The sequence below is a fragment of the Sus scrofa genome, chromosome 7 (assembly GCF_054392235.1).
Source record: "Sus scrofa isolate SSC_HxYL_T2T_F1_AM1 chromosome 7, Sscrofa_HxYL_maternal_Yorkshire_Landrace_v2.0, whole genome shotgun sequence".
NCBI lineage: Eukaryota > Metazoa > Chordata > Mammalia > Artiodactyla > Suidae > Sus > Sus scrofa.
In genome coordinates, this window is record NC_139389.1 from 13,502,797 (window position 1) to 13,518,414 (window position 15,618).

The window sequence follows — 15,618 nt, forward strand, 5'->3', positions numbered from 1 at the left end:
GCGCTGCTCTGAAAGGAAAGGACATGCAATAGAGCTGGGCCATGTAGTTCCCGTTGTGGCTCAGCCGATTATGAGCCCAAATAGTATCCATGAGGATGTGGGTTCTATCCCTGGCCTTACTCAGCGGATTAAGGATCTGGCATTCCTGTGAGCTGTGATGTAGTTTGCAGATGCAGCTTGGATCCCTCATTGCTGTGGCTGTGGTGTAGGCTGGCAGCTGCAGCTCCAATTCAACCCCTAGCCTGGAAACTTCTATATGCAGCACCTGCGGCAGTAAAAAGCAAGGGAGGGGGGGAGAAAAAAAAAAAGAGCTGGGCCAAACTCAGCAAGACTTCAGAATAGAATTGATAGGATTCAGGGAGATAAGGAAAAAAATCCACATCTTCCTTTAGCCTTGATCTCAATTGTTTATGTTATAATTATTTCTTTAAAGGCAAACAATATACGAGGGAATAATTACACAGTAGTCCCACACTGATGTGACTGAGTTATTAGCAACTTTACCAAACCTGACAGCAGAGAAAGAATAAGAACAAATCTGCCTTCAAAACTTCCCACTGCCTAATTTTACCCTGAAATTGTATCAACCTCACTACACGATGAAGTAGTTTCTTGAACATAATTTAACATTCTAAAATAGCATTGTTTTTGCACTGAAATTCAGTTGGAGTTACAAATCACCAAATCTACAATTCCTCCTGTATTTTTGGTACAGAATTCAGTGTTCAGTTAAGGAATCACTAGTGGTAGAATGGGTTATAATAAATTATTCTGATTATAAAACTGCCCACATTCAAACATATAAATAATTATTGAATATTTCCCTAAGAGATACTCTGTATAAATTGGAAAATAATCAAATAGCATAGAACCATAATAGGGATTCTTGAAATGCTTCCAGCCATGTTAGGGACAATATGATAACATGATGATAACTTACTATAGTTAGTTTTTGAGGGGTGATAATAATTATTATTACCTAATACTTATAATTAAGCCATTTCTATAAATGATGAAATTCCTACCAAGCCTATGATATTCTGTAGTTCGCAGAACTGGAAGCTATCACTTAAAAGTCTCCTATTGTAAAGTAGCTATCTTTATTCATCCTTTATTCATAACTTCTATTCCCATCAATGTTAAGGTCTAGACAAAAATGAAATGGCTCTGGAGTTCCCATTGTGGGGCAGTGGTTAACGAATCTGACTAGGAACCATGAGGTTGCAGGCTCGATCCTTGGCCTTGCTCAGTGGGTTAAGGATCCAGCGTTGCTGTGAACTGTGGTGTAGGTCGCAGACGCGGCTCGGATCTGGTGTTGCTGTGGCTCTGGTGTAGGCCAGTGGCTACAGCTCCGATTTGACCCCTAGCCTGGGAACCTCCGTATGCCACTGGAGTGGCCCAAAAAATGGCGAAAAGACAAAAAAAAAAAAAAAAAAAAAAAAATGAATGGCTCTGAGAAGTGATCTTGTGTTTTGGGTTGTTTCACTGGGTACAAATGAACAGAACCTAATTTCTCCCCTACTAGGTTTTAAACCTCAAGATTTTTTTCCTCACTGCTATAATCTGAACATAGAACAGTTTTGTCACAAAGCAGTAGCTCTACATGTATCACAGGTCATTTGTCCAACATCCAATTGCTATCAGTGCCATCTGTTTCCATTTTATTGTAATAGGTAATACGATGATAAAGCTAATACAGTGATACAGTTAAATCATGTTATATAAAATTTTCTAGCTTGCATATATTCATTTTCTATATTGTATAACAATCGCTATTTCTCAGATTTATTTATTCATGATAAATTATTCATGAGCATTAGTAACAAATCCCTATGAAAATGTAGGAGTTTCTATCCTTTTACATTTGCCATCACTGCCATTTTTGTTACCAACTTAGGAACCTGCCTACTGCTTAAACATTTTGGGGGAAAAAGATGTTTTTCCAGTTCAGTGGCGAACTCCACACTTTAGAAATCTCTTAGAGTTACTGTCGTGGCTCAGGAGAAAGAATCTGACTAGTATCCATGAGGACACTGGTTCGATCCCTGGTCTCACTCAGTGGGTTGAGGATCTGGCGTTGCCGTGAGCTGTGGTGTAGGTCACAGACGTGACTTGGATCCCATGTTGCTGTAGGCTGTGGTGTAGACTAGCAGCTACAGCTCCAATTTGACCCCCAGCCTGAGAACCTCCATATGCTGCGGGTGTGGCCCTAAAAAGATAAAGAAAAAAAAAAAAAAAAAGAAAGAAAGAAATCTCTCTTTCTCTGATGGCCTTCATATTGACTGAAATGTTTAGATCCTGGTTCTGTCTTATTGCATAGTGAGAATGGACAGTTGTCAAGTATATTATCATACATATGATCGCCATTGGAAGGACTAAACTCAAATAGCTGGTTTAGGATCACTGGGAATTCCAGGACGCCCATCCTGGCATGGGGATATGAGGGGATGTTTAGAGATGGAGTGAAGAGTACATCCGCAGAGGCACTTGAGTGGAAAGGGAATCATACATCAGACTCCAAATCACAGAGAGAAGCCATGTTCACAAAATCAACAGAATTCAACGTATTTGCTTCTATGAAGGATGGGGGGGGGGGGGAGTAACAGCTATTCACATTCAGATCAAGTGGCACAAAACAAACAAGGGCAGGAATTCCTTCTTGATAAGTTGAAAACAAAAATTAGACCAACTTCGCTTTTCTTCAATTTGGATCCATTTTTTTTTTTTTAGCCAGAAAAGATGGTGTATTGGGAGAGAGCTTAATGAATGAAAAGCCTGTTATTACCAGGGTCCCTCTTCCGCAAGAAACATCTTTATTTTTCCCCCTATAGTATGGTATCCATCTGCCAGTTTAAAAATTAGCAAATAGAGAAAATGCAGACCTTGAAGAGCTAATACCCACCAGTTACAAATGAAATACAGTTTAGCCAAAGTCCAATGTGGATTGAAAAACAAACTTTCTATCTTCTTCAAAAGGTAAGAAAATTCCAGCCAAAGGAGTATTTAGAGATGGCAGTTCCAAGAAGTTAGAAAGGTATGTATTTATTTTACCCTACCTACACAAAATGAGGTACATACACAAAGTGAGGTATCTGCTTTGAGATGTGTTGAAGCAAATTATTTTATTGAGACTAGTTCTAGATAGATCTCCACTATCGTCCACAGACATTTCTTTGTGATAATTATTACCAAGACTCTCATCGGGTAGAAAAATGGGTTAAACCAGTGGGGTTTTGTTTTTTTTTAAATGAATTATAGGAGTTCCCATCGTGGCTCAGTGGTAAGCAAACCTGACTAGCACCCATGGGGATGCAGGTTCAGTCCCGAGTCTCACTCAGTGGGTTGAGGATCTGGTGTTGCCATGAATTGTGGTGTAGGTTGCAGACATGGCTTGGATCCCACGTTGCTGTGGCTGTGGTGTAGGCCGGTGGCTACAGCTTCCATTGGACCCCTGGCCTGGGAACCTCCAAATGCCACAGGTGCGGCCCTAGGAAAGACAAAATAAAATAAAATAAAAAATGAATTATATTATAATGATTACAATGAACTTAAATCTCAGCTGGAAAGTGGGGTTGGGATTCTAGAAAAGTATTGGGTTTTTTGGTCTGTTTGTATTTTAGGAGAAGAGAGGCCACAGCACTGGGACGATATTTAAAGATGTACATCATTATACTCTCATTAATTCACTGTGTTCTCTGTCATTTGGGAATAAAATAATACTTAAGACTAAATGAATTAACTAGTGTAATCAAATTTTAACTATATGTGTCATTTAATTCCAACATGCCAAATAAGATTTTTCTTCTTTCTGACTGGCTATGTCAGTGTACATTAAGGTTGAAGGCACATTTTAAATTCATCAATTCTAAATGGAAATTCAGTTTTACTGAATGAAATCATAACCAAATCCATGACGACTAGTCCTATCCTAATATTTAGGACAGTTCATGAATCAACAAAGATTAAACACATTTTGGCGGATAGGCCAGATGTAAACTAGGATAACCACAACTGAGATCAAGGTGAAAGGAAGATATAAACATAATCAAAACATCAAAAAAAAACACTGATCAGGAAGTTCCCGTCATGGCTCAGTGGTTAACAAATCTGACTAGGAACCATAAGGTTGCAGGTTCGATCCCTGGCCTTGCTCGGTGGGTTAAGGATCCGGCGTTGCCGTGAGCTGTGGTATAGGTTGCAGACATGACTTGGATCCCGCATTGGTGTGGCTCTGGCGTAGGCTGCTGGCTACAGCTCCGATTCGACCCTAGCCTGGGAACCTCCACATGCCTCAGGAGCAGCCCTAGAAAAGGCAAAACACACACACACACACACACAACCAACACTGAGAACTTCCTATGTGTTGATTTCTAACCTGATCATTTAGTATATATGTCAGTGTGCAAAACATTAAATCAACCTTTGTCCAAATAGTACCTTATACTTCATCATTTTATTGAATTCTCTTAAAGTTTACTGCATTATGCTCTGTTAACTACGAGCACATAACACAAATACTTCATGCTCAAAGTCTACATTCTAAACGCTGAACACCTGCTACTGCATTCTTCTCATACAATACATCTATTGGCTTAGCTTAGTTTTTTAAATATAATTTGTCAGGTACATTAGAAAATTGGACCTATCATTAAGGTGGCCATCTATATAAAATTATAGCATTTGCAAAATTGAGTATGCTCATCCTGAGATCAAGCTTTTTATATTTTTTAAAAGCATTTGTAGAGAATGTATCAGATCCTAACTGACCAAGACTCCTTTTCAAGAGCATTCTACCAGTTAATAAGTAAAACAGCCTTATTGTAGTTATTACCCTACCACCACCAGAAAGACACAACCTACCTAGTTTATTGTGGTGTCTCTTGGTTCATTGCAATTCAGGGGCTAGCAGCACCAGTATGGTGAGCTTGTTAGAATGAAAGATCATCCCAGGCCTACTTAATCAGAATCTGTATTTTAACATTTTAACAAAGTCTCCAGGTGACTTGTATGCGCATGACATCTGAGAAGCACTCTTTTAAAAAATTATGCAGGAGTTCCCGTCGTAGCACAGCAGAAATGAATCTGATGAGGAACCATGAGGTTGTGGGTTTGATCCCTGGCCTTGCTCAGGGAATTAAGGATCTGGCATTGCCGTGAGCTGTGGTGGAGGTTGCAGACATGGATCAGATCCTACATTGCTGTGGCTGTAGTGTAGGCTGGCAGCTGTAGCTCTGATTTGACCTCTAGCCTGGGAACCTCCATATGCCTCAGATGTGACCCTAAAAAGCAAAGAAAAAAAAATTATCAGTGCTGCAGAGTCCATAAAGCACGTCTGAAATGTTAATAGCCTGAAAGGAAACATTAGTTATAAAATATAAAGCTTAGATATTTAAAGAGCGCTTTGCTAATTTCAAAGTATTCTTTTTTTTTTTTTAACAATGGAACAAATCCACTTTTACTTATTTACTTTTCAATAAGTTTAAATCCTTGAAGGGTACAGCATCACATGATTTCTGTTGACCTGAGCAGGAAGGTTGCTTCGGAATTTGGCACGAACCATGCCACTGTTGCCATGAGCATGAGTTACCCTTCCCCAGGTTACTCTGGTTTTGTTAGGTTTTCCAACAGGAGTCACTGTGTTATTCTTTGCTTTGTACACATAAGCACATCTCTTGCCTACGTAAAATTCAGTTTGATCTCAGGCATAAACACCTTCAATTTTAAGAAGAGCTGTGTGCTCCCTCTGGTTCCAGAGACCCCACTGATAACCAGCAAAAAATGGCCTTGGAACACAATCTTCCCACCATATTTGTTGTTTTAGAATCCTGTGCCCAGCAGGCCTCCACGGGCTCCAAGGTGGCTGCAAGAGAGCCCAACTATCCTTCTTAATTTGTACAAAATTTCTTTTAGAATTAATTCATGAGAAGTAAAAGACATGGATGTAGAGTGAACCATCTCATAATCCAGGAAGCGATGAGCAGAGAGAAATTCTGAAAAGAAATTTCAGACTTCCTCCTTAGAATTGCTGTAGCTTTTCTCTTTACAAAACACTCAGAAAACCATGTTTAAGGTAAGAACTCTAAGAGAGAATATTCTTGGTACTGGGTTAGCCTCTAATATCTAAAGTGCTGGATAAGGAGTCAGGCAACCTGGAGTAAAAGCTATAGACTGCACTTCCCTAAACTGCAAGGACAGGAATGATAATTGTTTTCTACTTGACAAATCACAAAAGCAATTAAATAGATTACCTCCTATTAGTCTGATCTCTTTCTTTTTTCTTTTTAGGGCCTCACCAGTGGTATATGGAAAGTCCCAGGCTAGGAGTTGAATCGGAGCCACAGCTATGGGCCCACACCACAGCCACAGCAACTCAGGATCTAGGATCCAAGCCATGTCTGCAACCCACACCACAGCTCTCGGCAACACTGGATCCTTAACCCACTGAGCAAGATCAGGGATCGAACCCGCATCCTCCTGAATATGCTAATCAGATTCTTAACCGGCTGAGCCACCACGAGAACTCTATAGCCTGATCTCGTAATAGGTGCCAAGAAGTCAAGGTAATATTCAGATTTTCTCTTTCATTATATTCAGAATTTCCTCCAAATACTATTTCTGCAAAAAAAAAATTTAAAAATAGATCTTTAAAGATTCCTTCCCTGAAGTTGTTCATTAAAGGTACTCTTTTCATAACATACCTACAGCTCCTAAGTCTTACAACAGGGAAGGCCTAAAAAGTTGTGCAACACAAGAAATGAGAAATCTTTTTTTTTTTTTTTTTTTGTCTTTTTGCCTTCTCTAGGGCCACTCCCGCGGCATATGGAGATTCCCAGGCTAGGGGTCGAATCAGAGCTGTAGCCACCAGCCTACCACCAGAGCCACAGCAATGCAGGATCCGAGCCATGTCTGCAAGCTACACCACAGCTCACGGCAACGCCAGATCCCTAACCCACTGCGCAAGGCCAGGGATCGAACCTGCAACCTCATGGTTCCTGGTCGGATTCGCCAACCACTGAGCCATGACGGGAACTCGGAGAAATCTTTTTAAAAGACTCACACACATCTCCCGTCCTACAGGCCAAAGAAAAACACATCTGTTCAAACGAACACTTACACCTCAAGACATCAAGGTAGTGAGTTAACCAAAGTCTCTGTAAAGAGCAGACTTAGAAATTCCTATTCAATAATCTCCAACCAACAATTTAAGCAAGAGTTGAGGAAACCAGCAGTTTACAGAGCATGTAGATTTGTTTCCCTCTTATTTATCATTGGGTGCATTTCACCTTTACCACGAAATGAACAGAAATGAAATTAAACATTTAAAAACTGTCATTAGGTTCTTTTTGCAAAGGAAGCTAGGCTATTACTGGAAATGAAATTGTGAATTTAGCGCCCTCTTACTGTCTGTTATCACAGATAGCAGCACTGTTTTAACAGAGCAACTAACCAAACCTAGTGGTTAGGTAACAACAGGATTTTAAGCCAGCACCTGTAACCCGTGGCCTGTGTCTTCAAGCTATCTCACCTTGTTTGGGTCCATTATAAGGCCAACAGGATATCATGAGCCACCAAAAACATTGTTCTTCAAAAACAAATAAGCAAAAAGAATTCTTCTAATATTCTCCAAGGCACATCTGAGTGAAGTTCTATTGTTGTACACGCAATATTAAATAGGCAGCATTGCCAGGCAAACAAAATCAGCTCTGCAGACATAAAGAAAGCCTGTGAGAGAGACCACCTCCGGTTAGAGAAAGCCACCTCTGCCCGTGAAGGCTTAGATCTAGAATTAAAACATCAAAGCACACCAGAGGTCTCTGCAGAGGCCCCAACGAAGCAACGCACAGCCTCTACCAGCCACAGTTAAATCCCAGCCACAACTGAGATGCTTTAAATTAGTAATAGTTAAACCAGCTCCATTTCACTTGCGTGGTCATAAAATCCTGCCCTGTCTGTGAGTCAGCAGTAACTCCTCAGTACTTTCTAGGAGAAGCACCTGCTTTTAGGCCTATCTCTTGCAGCTGAAGTGCTAAGATCAATGAATGATTTTAATTTCCTGCTAATGCTGGAGTATAATGCCTTGTCTCTCCTAGACCAGACAGTGGCCAACTGCCGGGTGATGGGACATAAAGCTACAAAAGGCCACTAGGAGTGGACAACTGGGAAGGAAAAGCCATTTTTCTGTTTTCACTGTCAGCCTTTGTGACCCTGTCTCTCCCTTAACCCTGCATCATCTGGGCCCATGCTTCTCGGCTAGGCTTCCTTTGATAACAGTCTCTTCCTTTGCTCAAGGTTTGGTTTGAGTTTACAAACCAAAGGGGGCTGACTCTTGCCATTCATTCGCTCCATCACTCACTTTAGAACAGGATCTTTTGAAAAGCCTAAAAGACTGAGATGGAGGGGAACAAATGCCATAGTTCCTAGACGCTTTCTATCCTAAGTTCCAGCTAAGGAAAAGACAAGTATAGCAGCCGGTTCTACCTCAGGTCTAAACAAGTCAAATCAGATCCCTTGTTTCGATTTTTTTCAGCAACATTCACTGACAGCTTCCTACCCATGCCAGCAATATAGAAAAAGAAAGGGAAGATGTTTAAGGAGTGATGTAAGAGAGAAGGGAGGGGCGAGGTGAGAAAGGGGAGAGCACGTTTCAATAGTTGCGACGAGCAAGTTCTGAAAACACGGGTCAAAAATTCTGCCAGGTCTGCAGCAGTCTGAACTCACCTTTGGTGTATTGAGCCTCCATAAGTCAGTCTTCTGAGTCCAGAGTGGCTCCTCGTTGAGCCAAATTCAAAAGCTCTAAAACAAACAAAGGAAGGATGAGGGGTACCTTGCAGGAGTGGTGCTACAGACGCACAGAGTATCGCTTCCTGCCGTCGTAAATAATGAAGGACTAATAAATAATACACTAGAAAGAAAAGACCCTCCTTATTGCCACACCATGGTTTCCTAACATTTTATATTCAGAGTAGCAGGTGCTAAATGGACGAAGGCATATTCACAGAGGTTTTGCCTTTCTTTAGGGGATGGCATGATTTCTGTGTATTTCAGAGATACTTTAAAATCTGTTCAAATCATCTTTTATTATTAAAACACCTTTAATCTCCCCCTTCCTCTCTTCCCCGCCCCCCGCCCCCTGCCTTTAGGGCCAAACATGCAGCATATGGAAGTTCCCAGGCTAGGGGTGGAATCAGAGCTGCAGCTGCCAGCCGTACACCACAGCCACTGCAACTCTGGATCCGAGCCACATCTGCGACCTACACCGCAGGGCACGGCAATGCCGGATCTTTAACCCACTGAGGGAGGCCAGGGATCGAACCCGCATCCTCAGGGATACCAGTCAGGTTCATTACTGCTGAGCCACAACAGAAATGGTTGTACTTTCACTTTTAAATATTTTGAATAAATACTTACACAGGTAAATTTATTTTGGACATATTTACTGTGTAAATGGCTTTAAATTTACATTCTTTAAACACTTTCCAAGCAGAAGAAAAGCTTTACCTAATCCAGCATTGTCCGTACTCACTCCTTGGACTCAGTGGAATGGTGATTAGGACACTCAACTAGAAGATGTGTTGAGAATGCCATTTTTAAAATTTAGATGTAAATAAATTCTTCAGTATTAAAAGCCAGGTTAAAGGAAGGTCCTCTAAGATGTACATTCTAGACACATACACCTGAAGTTGCAATGTGACAAATCATGTCCCCAGATAATTGCAGTGTCCAAGTAGGATCTTTCAGAGGTGAGGAAGAGACCAAGGAATATGATTTAAAGTTTCCCACACTCTTACATAGTAGCAAAGTATGTGAAATCATCGCAGTAAGGAGTAGCCCCTGGAAGCCACACACCTCGCTGTGTGCTTTACCTGCAGTCTTTTTCATCCTTACAACGCTTCTTAGGGAGTCTTCGAAAAGAGAAAGGTTAGGTAGTTCACTCAAGGTCATATACCTGCAGTTGACGGAAGGGCTCTGAACTCAGGTCTGACTGATTTCAAAACTTGTATTCCTCTCCTTAAGCCAGGCGGCATTCTAGAACTTCCCAAAGCCAATGGGCGGATGCAGGGAGTGGAGCCCGAGATGTTTACGGAAGCTGCTCAGCCCACTGACATTCCTGCCTCTTCTCAACTTCAAGGTTTGTCCAGCTGCTTCTCAGTGAGGGCCTTGGCAACGTTTCTGGAACTGCATAAGAGCTCTGCTACCCAGATCAGGGGACAGTGGCAGAAGTCTTATTGGGACCCCTCATCTGGGAGTTCCTTTCTTTGCAGGGTTGCCAGATAACATAGAAGCCACCCAGCTACATTGGCAATTCAGAAAAACAATGAGTAAATTTGTTTCCTTTTCCGTCTCACCTGCAGCCTGTGAAAATTCCCAGGCCAGGGATCAAATCCGAGCCGCAGCTGTGACCTATGCCAGAGCTGCGGCAACACCGGATCTTTAACCCACTGCGCCACAGCGGAAGCTCCAAGCAATGAGTAATTTTTTTATTATAAGGATGTCCCCCATAGTGCACCTAATGCGTGGGACAACTTAACTGCTAAATCTGGCCACCTTGCATCTTTGCCCTAGTTCAAAATGTCTTGAATTAAAATTAGAGTTGCACCTACGCTCGAATGACTTACAGCTCTATCTGAGATCTTTAAGATATCCTGGCTATTGACTGAAACAGCTGCAGGCCCATCCTCCCTCCCCTACACCTACCTCAGGCTGTGAAGCCATTTATCACCCGAATTCATTTGATTAGCTTCTAATGCAGCAGCCAGGAGTCTAGACCTAACCGAGCAGAGAGCAGACAGGAGTATGTCCGTGACTCAGGTATTTAAGAAATGTAATTACCTGAGTTCCCATTGTGGCTCAGTTGAACCGAATCTGACTAACATCCATGAGGATGCAGGTTCGACCCCTGGCCTTGCTAAGTGGGTTAAGGATCTGGCATTGCTGTGACCAGTGGTGTAGGTTGCAGACACGACTCGGATCCGGTGTTGCTGTGGCAGCTATAGCTTCAATTGGACCCCTAGCCTGGGAACCTCCATATACCACAGGTGCAGCCCTAGAAAGACCAAAACAAAAAGTAAATTCCTGTTTATTTAACTCAAGAGAATTTCAGCTCCCAGACATCATCTCTTAAAGGCTGCCAAAACATGAACTAAGTCCAGTCTCACCAGCCCGCCTTTTTCCTAGAGGGGTCCCTTGGGCTGGCTCACATCATGCTGGGGCGGGGAGGGGGGGGCTTCTGTTTGTGGATGCCCCCTGTCCATGCAGATTGTTGCCAAGGCAGCTCACGGTCCTGACCTCCTGGCCCCTTCAGTGCAGGCGTTTGCCTTCCCTCCCTGTCCCTCTGGGCCGAGGTGCACGGGGTAGCCCTTCCCTCTCTAGGGCTTCTGCTTTGGGGAGTGAAGCTTAAGGCTCTTTGCCATTGAATCCTACTGACTTTCTCAGGTTTTGCCTTCTCCCTGGGTTTCCTCCCCCAGGGAAGGGCACTGAGTTCCTCTGGAGGACTCAAGGCCCCCAGTTCTCTTGGTTCCCCTCCCCCTTCTAAACTCCCCCTGCCTTGGGAGTTCCCACTGTGGCACAGCTGCTTAAGGATCCCTGGCCTGGGAACTTCCATAGGCGCTGGTGGAGCCGAAAAAAGAAAACAAAAAACAAAAAACTTCCCTCTGCCTAGATAATCTTCCTCAATCTTTTTCTTTTTTCTTTTCTTTCCTCCCCACCTGACCCCCCCATCTTGTTCTCGACATGGCCCCGCCTTCCCGCTCTAGAGTATTTCTCTTGAGTATCTAACTCTTCTAAGGATCTTAGGTTTTTGGAAGACTTTGGAAGGTTGTTCCTTTTCACCTTGGCTTCTTCTCCTCGAGGCAATGAATACAAAAGAATTTACTCGATAAGGGGAGAGAGAATGAGGAGAGAATAGAGGAAACCAACTTTAAACTGATTTTAAACATCCTCAGACTCCCCCCCGCCACCACCCCGCTTCAAAGTTAGAGCTAAAGAATTAGCTCCTGAGTTCCCATCATGGCTCAGCGGTTGACGAATCCAACTAGGAACCATGAGGTTGTGGGTTCGATCCCTGGCCTTGCTCAGTGGGTTAAGGTCCGGCGTTGCCATGAGCTGTGGTGTAGGTGGGAGATGTGGCTCGGATCCCACGTTGCTGTGTCACTGGCGTAGGCCAGTGGCTACAGCTCCAATTAGACCCCTAGCCTGGGAACCTCCATATGCCATGGGTGTGGCCCTAAAAGGACAAAAGCCAAAAAAAAAAAAAAAAAAAAAGAATTAGCTCCTGATTTCTTTGGGCACAAGCTACGCTCCTCCACAGTAGCCCCCAAATCTGGCGACAACATCTGATGGGAAGCATTTCAGACATGGATTTTCAGGGCCCCACTCCAGACCTAGAGACTCTCTACAGTTGAATCTAGGAATATACATCTTTTTTTGTTGTTTTTTGGGTTTTTTTGCTTTTTTAGGGCTGCACCTGCAGCATATGGAAGTTCCCAGGCTAGGGGTTTAATCAGAGCTACAGCTGTCGGCCTACACCACAGCAACACCAGATCCGAGACACGTCTGCAGCCTACACCACAGCTCACGTCAATGCCAGATCCTTAACCCACTGAGCAAGGCCAGGGATCGAACCCGCAATCTCATGGTTCCTGGTCAGATTATTTCAGGCACCACGATGGGAACTCCTAGGAATATACATTTTAAAAGGCTCCCAACATTTTTCTTACATGCTCAGCTGCACTCGTTCTCTCGGCTGCTTCGGGGAATGCCTCCCCTTGGCTTTCCCACATCTTCTGCCTCCTCTCCCTTTCCTTCTTATCCCTGGAGCGGCAACATCCAGTTAAAGGTTCCTTGCGTAGAGCCAAAATCTCGTGTGGCGTTCTGTATCCATCTTTCAAAGGGAAGAGAACCTGGAGGACGAGAGGGTGCTCAAGGCCCCATCTCATCTTGCTCCTATCCCGCTTCTCCCATCCTTCAGCGTCCTGTCCAGGCCCCAAGAAGAAACTCTGAGCCTCACCCGCCGAACAGGACCATCCAACAGCATAGCTGCATCCTGTGTCAAAGGCAAAACTATTGCCCAGGGACTCAGATGCTACCAGGTTCTTGAGAAGAATCACCTGCATATCTAAGCACCCCAGTTTCTCAAGGTTCGGGGATACTTCCAGAGGCAAGGCCTGAGCATTTAAGATATATTCCCCAAGTACAAAAATTACAAAGTAAAAAAAAATGTTTTTTTTACTGTTTTTGTCTTTTTAGGGCCACATGTGTGGCATCTGGAAGTTCCCAGGCTAGGGGTCCAATTGGAGCTGTAGCTGCCGGCCTGCACCACAGCCACAGCAATGCAGGATCCAAGCCGTGTCCGCGAGCTACACCACCAGATCCTTAACCCACCAAACAAGGCCAGGGATCGAACCCAGGTCCTCATAGATGTTAGCTGGGTTCACTAACCACTGAGTTATGAAGGGAACTAAACAAGTAAAAAATTTTGTCTTTTTTGTATTTTCTAGTGCTGCACTTGCAGCATATGGAGGTTCCCAGGCTAAGGGCCAAATCGGAGCTGTAGCTGCCTGCCTACGCCAGGGCCACAGCAACACAGGATCTGAGCCACGTCTGCGACCTATGCCACAGCTCACAGCAATGCTGGATCCTTAGCCCACTGAGCGAGGCCAGGGATCGAACCCACAACCTCATGGTTCCTAGTCAGATTCATTAACCACTGAGACACGACAGGAACTCCCACAAAGTAAAATTTTTTAAAAATTGCTTGACCTGTTTAAATTATTAATCTGTTTAAATTATTGTTGAATATCATCTTAATTTATTTGGAGAGACCAGTTCATCTTTTTAAAAAGGGAATATAGCCAGGTAGGATATGTCAGGCTGGCAATATCATTGGCCTATTTTATTCTAAAATCAGGTTAGGAGTACGGAGCTAAATTGGAGCTCTTAAAGGATTATGTCCTAGAGGGTGATAATCAACACACTAGCTGAAAATCATTCACAAGTCATGATTCGAAAGACTCACCCCCTGGGATGGTAGTTGATAGTATAAAAGTCAGCTATGCTTATTGACTTGACCCCAACAAAAAGTCATGTATTGTTATTATGACATCAGAATACTACTCCATATTAAATAATACAGCAAAGGGCCTGAAAAATGAGGTGAGGGGCGGTGGACAGGCTGAAACAGGAGCAGAGAAGTCAATGAAGCCTAAGCAGTTTCCAATAATTTCTTTTTCTCAGGAAAGTAAATTTACACTGAAATATCTCGCTCCAGGTTTAAATTATTGAGACATATATCTTTTCCTTTCAAGTTGATTAAGCAGTGACAGAGAGAGTCAAATGCTTTATGATTTCAATTAGCTGTGGAATCTAAAAAACAAATGACAGTAACAAAAGAGGAACAGAGTTATAGGTACAGAGGACAAACAGGTGGTTTCCCGAGGGCAGGGAGGTGGGAGGAGGAGAGAAATAGGTGCAGGAGAGCAATAGGTACAAACCTGCAGCTGCAAAAGAAGTGAGTCGTGAAGATGAAATGGACAGTGTTGGCAATACAGTCAGTCACTCAGTGATAGATTTATACGGTCACATCTTATAACCAGACCTAAGGTGGGGACCATTTGGAAGTGGATAGAAGAAAAATCACTATGTTGTGTAATAGGAACTAACACAGTGTCGTCAGTTATACTTCAAAAGGAAGCATATGTACAAACTCAGAAAAAAGGATCTGATTTGTGGTTATGACAGGCAGGAATTGGGGGATGGAGGGAAGGGAACTTGGGTGAAGGTGGTCAAAAGATACTACAAACTTCCAGTTATAAGATAAATAAGTCCTATTATGTACCACATAATATAGACAACACAGCTATGTGTTACATATGAAAGCTAAGAGTAAATCCTAGAAGTTCTCATCACACACATTCTTTTTCTATTTCTTTACTTTTGTATCTATATGTGATGGTGAATCAATCGCTCATTACTAATTGTGCTAATCATTTCATGATGTACGTTAAGTCGAATCACGCTGCACGCCTTAAACTTACATAGTGCTGTATAGCAATTACATCTTTTTTGTTGTTGTTGTTCTTTTTGTCTTTTGTCTTTTTAGGGCCACATCTGTGGCATATGGAGGTTCCCAGGCTAGGGGTGGAATTGGAACTGTAGCTGATGGCCTACACCACAGGAATGTGGAATCTGAGCCGCGTCTGCAACCTACACCACAGCTCATGGCAACGCCGGATCTTCAACCCACTGAGCGAGGCCAGGGATCGAACCCACAACCTCATGGTTCCTAGTCGGATTCGTTTCCACTGCACCACGACAGGAACTCCTTTACTTTTTCTGTTACAGTTGATTTATAAGTTCTGTCAATTTCTGCTGGACAGCAAAGTGACCCAGTCATATATATGTATATATTCTTTTTCTCACCTTATCCTCCATCTTGTTCCATCACAAGTGACCAAATATAGTTCCCCGTGCTATACAGCAGTTCTGTATTTATACTTTAGATAACACCTTTGCTCTTTGTGATGGTTTGCCAGATGGCGAAGCATTTTTTACATTCTGCTATTCATTCAATTCATAAATTCTTATCAGTTACTCTTGTGTTTCATTATAGGCAATTGTGGT

The 15,618-nt window shown here is 42.9% G+C and overlaps 1 protein-coding gene and 1 pseudogene across 5 annotated transcripts in view; both read right to left on the minus strand.

The window, feature by feature from the left end:
* The window catches only part of NUP153 (nucleoporin 153), an 88,700-nt gene extending 74,619 nt beyond the window's left edge, over positions 1-14,081 (minus strand). For 2 of the 5 annotated variants that reach the window (XM_084967450.1, XM_084967447.1), the window contains exons 1-4: positions 14,015-14,081; positions 12,717-12,899; positions 9,947-10,189; positions 8,719-8,793 (exon numbers count right to left, since the gene is read on the minus strand). The gene's annotated coding sequence lies outside the window, so the exon portion shown is untranslated. Of the gene's footprint in view, positions 1-8,718; positions 8,794-9,498; positions 9,903-9,946; positions 10,190-11,829; positions 11,872-12,716; positions 12,900-14,014 lie in introns of those variants that run through there. The other 3 variants (XM_084967449.1, XM_084967446.1, XM_084967448.1) reach the window with 2 other exon arrangements.
* On the minus strand, positions 5,480-5,807 carry LOC146401202 (large ribosomal subunit protein eL33 pseudogene; annotated as a pseudogene).
* Positions 14,082-15,618: the final 1,537 nt, after the last annotated feature.